Here is a 7,506-nt window from a genome sequence, read left to right as displayed (position 1 = left end):
GGAGAAGCTGGTGCATTGTGGGAAACACAAAGGAGCTGCTTCGGCGACGTCGGCGGCAGCAGCCCCTCCTCCTCCTCCTCCTCCGAGCGGCGCAATCTTCTGGCCGTGTCGAATCAGCGCTGCGTTCGTCTTCTGCCTCCGCGGCAAAGAGGGTGGGTGAGGAGGCAGCCCGCCCGCGGAAGGACACCGTCTCCGCCTCAAGCTCGATAGTTGGTGAACAAAGGGGTACTATTTTCGAAGAGAAGCTAATCCCTCCTATTCACCTTGGGGCGCACTGGGGCAAGGATAGGAATAAAATTGAAAGCAAAAAGGGATCCTTGAAACAACGAACAGCTCGGGTAGTGGTCTGCTGATTTCAAGAGTGCAAGGTCATTTGCACAACCATTTGGCTGTTGAATGTATATTTCCTTTTTTTTTTTCTTTGTTTATGTTCTGCTTGCTTGGGCACTGAGCTCTTCAAGTCAAACGATTATACTAGTCACACTTTTTAGAGTTCCTGTAACTCCTATGGGACCCAAACCAACAAAGGCTAGAACCACCCAGAAGGGGGTCGGGGTGGGGGAATCATCTATAGAAGAGCCTTCCTAGAAACAAAGCAAAGGGAGCTGTGTTGGTTCATGAGGAAAAATAATTCCAAATTCACGACTGGGTAACACCTTTATTAGGGTCAACCACAGTGACATAAATGCCTACAAACTTTGAGGTGATTCTTGCGAGAGAGGCCATGCAAAAAACAAAGGCATCTGATGAATTCTGCAGAACTGTACACTTTGCAACGTTTTGGTGGGGCTTCATAAATTATTACCCAGCTGCAGGTGTTTATACAGAGAATTTCCAGGAATGTGTGCATACATTGCAGTCTTAATGTGATGTGGTAAGCCAGACTCTGGGAAATAAGAATGTTTACGGTTGTATTCATCATCCACAGCGGTTCATACAGTTTTTATGGGTACTGTGTTTACCTGAAAGAAAGAAATCCTCTGTATAAGTCATTCTCCCCAAAAGAAGATTAAGCAGAAAATAATTATAAACACACAAAAATCCTATGCAATCTCTTGCTTTCTCTCCTTGTCAATTTAGGATTGTCAACCTGATCTGAAATTAATTCTACGGGTGTGTCTTCCCAGCAAAAATGTGCATATGAAGCACTTGTATGTGCTTGTGAGTCTGTGTGTATGTGTGTATGCATGCTAGAAACCACACTCCATGAAAGGATAAGCCAGGATAAAAATGCATTTATATTGAATTAATAATTGCTAATTAAAATGATCCCACATCTGTGTATACCATCTATTCAAGAATAATTCTGAATTGCAGCAGAATAGAAATGGAATAAATAAACAAGCTATGCTCTGTTATATGCAGAAACCACTCACATACAAATACACACATTGCCATCCTTCTTTCCAATGCAAGGAAACAAACAGGATGGAGTAGAGTAAGGAGAAAGTGTAGCTATTGTGAGAAAGGAAGGGGCAAGGGGAAGAGGTAAGGGGGAAGCAAAACAGAAGAGTACTACAGTGTATAAAGCATCACAGAAGAAGTTAAAATTCAACAGGCCAACAACTTCTTCCAAGCTGATCTTCAAAGACATTCATGCTTTTCAGCAGCAGTGTCTGCATTTGCACCTTGGGCCCATTTGTTTGCTTTCAACAGATTTATTTTTTTTATCCACACTCAATCATTACCGATTCTGTGGCGACTGCCTGGACGAGTCCCTGCAGTTTTCAAGGCAAGGTGTTTCGGAAGGGGTTTGGCATTGCCTCCTTCCTAGAGCAGAGCCCAGCTGGCGAGCGCAGGAGGTGGGGTTTCCATTGCTTCGCACCTTTTTCGGGCGTGTGCAGCTTCCACGTTACCAGCAACTTGGTCCCATCTCCCGTGCAAGCGCCGCCAGCATTTTTCCTCCCACCAGGGTGAGAGTACCTATTTATCTACTCACGTAAGTTTTTGAGCTGCTGGGTTGACAGGAGTTGGGGAGGAAGTAGGAGCTCACTCTGCTGCGCAGAGCTGGGCTCGAACTGCTGAAGTGTTGACCATTTCTGGCTGGCAACTTTCAGCGTCATTAAGCTGCTGCGCCACCGCGTCCCCTTTTTCAACAGATTCCTTCTTGCCAATAGAAGACAACCCCCTCCCTACCATTCACAGGCAATTATCTGGTGATAAATATGGGACATTATTGTCTGGAGGTTGACTCATGGCAACTGGACTTCTTTTCTCTTTTGGTAGAGACGTTTCGCTACTTGTCCAAGCAGCTTCTTCAGTCTGAAAAAGTTGGTTAGAGGGACCCCATAAAAGTCTTCCAGGGTGGCTGTGTTTCTTACTAGCATGATAGGCTCCTTGAGGGACAATAGGAGATGTGATTAGTAGAATCTCTGAGATGTAGATGTCTACTCCTAATCCCGCACTCATCCCCAGTTAATTGTTGCCTTCCTGGTGAACTTTTGAACTGTTCTTAATTTTCTTGGGGACTGTTGAAAGGACAGCCTGGAAAATGTGGGACAAGTTGTGTCTGAGGCCTCCACCTCTATTGAGGGAAGGATTTTCCACTTCAGCATAAATGGATTCCTTCACTCCTCTCTCAAACCACCTATCTTCTCTGTCCAAAATGTGAACATTATTGTCCTCAAATGAGTGTCCTTTTTCTTTTAGATCAGGGATTCTCAAACTATGGCCCGTGGACCGGATACGGCCCGCCAGGGTCATTTATCCAGCCTGCCCGCCTGATTGGCCGCCGCCGCTGTCTGTCAGAAGCGGAAGTGTCGGGGCTGTGTCGGGAGCTGCAGGCGATGCACGAGGAGGGAGATCGCAGAGCCAGACTATTCTACATGACAGGTATGCCAGGTCCGGCGGCTCTCCTCCTCTCCTCATACTCCATGGGAGGGACCCTCATGTTTTTTTCAAACTATAGTCCGGCCCCCCAACATTCTGAGGGACCGTGAACTGGCCCCCTGTTTAAAAAGTTTGAGGACCGCTGTTTTAGATGAAGATAAACTGCTGATTCTGGTCCTGTGTTGTTATTCCTCCTGTGCTGGGCCATCCTCTTGTGTAAAGGCTGTTTGGTTTCCCCATTGTAGAGCTCTGAGCATTCCTCACTGCACTGAATTGCATATACTACATTGCTCTTATGTTTTGGTGTTCGATCTTTAGTGTGTACAAGCCTCTGTCTCAGTGTGTTGGTGGGTTTGAAAAACACAGGTATGGGATGTTTTCCAAAAATCCGTTTTATCTTCTCTGACACCCCAGCCATTTAAGGAATGACAAGATTCTTCCTTTGACTCTGGTTCTCAGCTCTGTCTGCTGTTTTTGGGATCTAGAAGTAGATTTAATAATGGCCCAAGTTGGATACCCACAGGCCTTAAGGGCTGTCCTCATGTGTCTGTTTTCTTTCTTTTTTGCATCTATGATGGTAGGGATGGTTACTGCCCTGTGGTGTAATGTCCTGAGGACTCCTAGTTTGTGTTGCAGTGGATGGTGGGAGTCAAACACATTGGTCTGTGTGTGGGGGTTTCCTGTAAATCCCTGTTTCTAACTTACCAAAGGTCCCAACTGAAACCTCACAGTCTAGAAATGCCAGCCTGTTGTCCTTGGTGTCCTCCCTGGTGAACTTAATGTTTGAGTCTATGGTGTTTATATGGTCTGTGAAAGCCTGTACCTCCTGGACTCTGATTTTAACCTAGGTGTCATCCACATACCTGAACCAGTGGGTTGGTGTTATTCCCTGGAATGAGCTGAGAGCTTTCTTTCCCACTTCTTCCACATATAGGTTGGCAACAATGGGTGATACGGGGGAACCCATGGTACAGCCGTGTTTCTGCCTGTAGAAATCACCTCTGTAAGTGAAGTAAGTGGTGTTGAGACACAGGTCCAGGAGGCAGCAGATCTGATCCGGGCTGAGATTGCTTTTCCTATCGAGGGTGCTATCATCTTCTAGTCTCTTCCTAACCGCTCTTAGGGCATTGGTGGTGGGGATGCTGGTAAAGAGTGAGGTGACATCAAAGGATACCATGGTTTCATCTATATTCAGTTTTAGGACTCTTATTTTGGAAGCAAATTCTTCAGAGTTATGAATGTGGTGGTCAGTGTGTCCAACCAGAGGTGCTAATATGGTGGCAATGCGTTTAGCAATATTATATGTTGCTGAATTAATGCTGCTGATAATGGGTCTGAGGGGTGCTCCTTCTTTGTGGATCTTAGGGAGTCCATAGAGGCAGGGGATGGCTTCTCCAGGATACAGATGGTGATAGGTTGCCCTATCGATGGTGCCCCTATCAATGGTGTCCTATCGATGGTGCCCTCCAATTGTTTCAAGCAGTCTATCACCTTTTTCTTATAACTGCTGGTGGGGTTTCTTTTCAGTTTTACATATGTGTGGTGGTCATCCAAGAGTGAATTAATTTTATTGTGGTAGTCTGTGGAGTTCAGGACCACTGTGCATCTTCCTTTGTCTGCCGACAGGATGGTGATGGTTTCATCTTAGACATCTACATCTCAAAGACTCTACTAATCACATCTCCTATTGTCCCTCAAGGAGCCTATCATGCTAGTAAGAAACACAGCCACCCTGGAAGACTTTATGGGGTCCCCCTAACCAACTTTTTCAGACTGAAGAAGCTGCTTGGACAAGTAGCGAAACATCTCTACCAAAAAAGAAAAGAAGTCCAGTTGCCATGACTCAACCTCCAGACAATTCCACCTGGATGACTGAGAGTCTTCATAAACATATGGGACATTATTATTATAGTCCTGGTTGATTGGAAAAAGGAGCAGGTAAATTCAAATTCAAGGTGTCTGGTAATGATCAGGAGAACGCCAGAAACGGCATCAAATTTACTATGGAAAAGAAATGCCAGTCTGAGAGCATCCTTTTTTTTTTTTGGTCTGATCTGACCCCAAAAAAGGAGTTCCTGGGCTAGTTCTGTGGCAAAGAGAAGCAAGAATATTTTTCAGGCATCAAGATATCCAGTTACTATCTGTGTTTCTGGTTTTCAAATATTGTAATGGTCCTGAGTAAAAATGGCTTCCCTGCTGTAGGGTAGTGTATAATGCAGTGCAGAAAGCTGCTAAAAAGTTTTCTGGTTTGATGCTTATTGTATCTTTTGAACCTGAAATGGCTCCATTTTTGGTTTCCCCAAACCAGATTTTGTAACCACTGTGCAACCCATGCATAAACTCAAAATGGTGTCCAGTATGTAGTTAGCCACAAACATTTGTTGAAATGTAGCATACAGAAGGAGATATGATGGTGATAGATGTTCATGAACCTACCCTTTTGGCTTAATTGTTACACATACATAGGCTATGAGGTGGAATATACCATGATACTTTACAAACCATTGTGTAATGGGTGTCTAAATGCACAGCTGATTCAATTCAATTGCATTGATTGATTTCAATTGCATCTTTCCCTATTCCATTGCTTTCACTGAAATGCACATTTGGATTTATATCTAAATATACATTCCTAGTCCATTGTAACATTTACATTTGGCTTTGAATACATATCCTGACTTTGCAAGTAATTAGGTATGGATTTCTTTAGTTCGGATTGGCAAGGAAATTGTGGAGAAATGGTAATGAAAACCTTCTCTTTGTCATGCTCTTGTTCCTTTTAAAAGAAAAAAGAAAAATAAAGGATACAAAATGTATATAGTGCATTTCTAGATATTGTGCAGTAAAGCTTAACAAAGAGGTATTGCTCCTAATTATATTCATAATCTGCAAGGCTAACATTAAACCTGCTGTGTATAGTGAATGGAAAATGATTAGTTCAAAGCATAATTCTGCCATGGAGAAAGAAATACAGTAAGATGAATACTGGGTACAAGGATTGCAGTCAGCTGGCAGCTGAAAATAAGTTAGCAGTGTGAGGTAGCTGCAAATAAGACTAATATAATTTTTATGGTGCATTAATACAGCCATAGTGCCCAAATCATGAAAAATATTAATTCCACTTCATTCTGCAGTACAGTAGTCAGATCTCATCTGAGATACTGCATCCAGTTCCTGACACTATCTTTTCAAGAAGATGTAGAGAAATTGGAAAAAGTTCATAGTTCATTAAAAACTATTAACAATATAGAGAAGAGGTTGTATGAATTATTGCAAGAACTTATTATATTTAGCACATGAAAGAAAATAAAGGGGGCAATATATGATAGTTGAGGGGTTCTCACAAAAAGGACAGACTTATTTTCTATACAGCCACTGATGGGCAACCACTAAAATTAATATTTTAAACAGTAAATATTCTCTACAAAAATAAATTACAATAATTGCCTTCATAGTTGTCATATTTATAATTTTAATACAATTTTTACTATGACTAGGATGTACATACTACCTTTGAGGTTAATTTTCTTACATGGTCTGCTGTACAATTGAAAAAATAAATAAATAGTCTGTACATAAGCAGGTACTGTTAAATACAAGCTTAATTGTTTTCTTAATATATTAACTTACATCTGGCAATAATTTCATTATGAGAGGGAGGCAATGGAACAACACATTTTCAATCCTTTCCAAACTTAGGAAAATTCTGAGGCTCTGGCTACACTTGCATCACACACTGAACCACAAACTAGCTATCTGAATTTGAGTTGGGTGTGTTGGGTGAGCCCAAGTCCTGTGGTTTAGTTTGTGATTCAGGGCTCACCCACATGTCCCCCTAACTGCAATTCAAAGTTGCCTCACAAGTCATTCTTCAAAGACATGTCTTGATGACACTGTCTTCAACTCATCCCCAGCCCATAGCAGAGGCCCTCTAATCTTCAGTTTAGTTGATCTAATGTATAAGTGAAGTTTTCTATCTTCTCCCAGTGTAAATCTTGTTGTATATACAATTTTTGGCACTTTGGCAGCAATAGCAGTGATGATAGAATCAGGAGTTGGGCCCCTATTGACTGCTTCTGATGGCATGTCTGCTGTCCTCTCCAGTAATGGGCACTGTCCGACATGGCCATTCTGATTATGCTGCTGAACTGACATGACACTTAGCTTCTGCCTGGCACTTTGCAAAGCATAAATCAGGTCTTATGCCAGACCCATATTGACATGTGTTTATCGCCCTTGTGAAACAGCACTAGACTTCTTTCAAGGCACATGTTCAGCTTTCTTGTGAGAGTATGCTAAACCTTTCCTTTATAAACAAAAAGCATTCTCAAGATTTCTTTAAAAACCATAGCAGCTCTCTGCGCAGAAGATCAACTTCGGTAGGAAAGGTAATGTTTATAGCAGTACAGGTTTACTATTGCTGTTGTCAGTGAGGGGGCATGGTTTTTATTATTTTTAATTTGTTAGGGGGAATGCAATTTTGACTATTCCACAGATTCATTTATCACTTATTTGTCTGAACCTTCTCACTCCAGCTTTGATGACACCACCATTCAGAAATCCTAGTTGCTCTCAATCATTGCCAGCACCACAACATTCTGGAATCACTACTTAGGAATAGGAATGTCATCCTCTCTTGCAGCAGCAAGATTACTATAAGGATTAACAGCAAGATCG

At 42.3% G+C, this 7,506-nt stretch overlaps 1 pseudogene; it reads right to left on the bottom strand.

Annotated features, from left to right (window-relative positions):
* Positions 1 to 2,864: 2,864 nt before the first annotated feature.
* Positions 2,865 to 4,473, bottom strand: LOC148214142 (uncharacterized; annotated as a pseudogene).
* Positions 4,474 to 7,506: the final 3,033 nt, after the last annotated feature.

This window comes from Python bivittatus, unplaced genomic scaffold (genome assembly GCF_059951505.1).
Source record: "Python bivittatus isolate LINGU-HERP-01145 unplaced genomic scaffold, Pbiv_v1 ctg000700_np1212, whole genome shotgun sequence".
In the NCBI taxonomy this organism is placed as follows: Eukaryota; Metazoa; Chordata; class Lepidosauria; order Squamata; family Pythonidae; genus Python; species Python bivittatus.
Note: the sequence above shows the minus strand (reverse complement) of the source record. Positions and strands in the feature narration are given on the sequence as shown.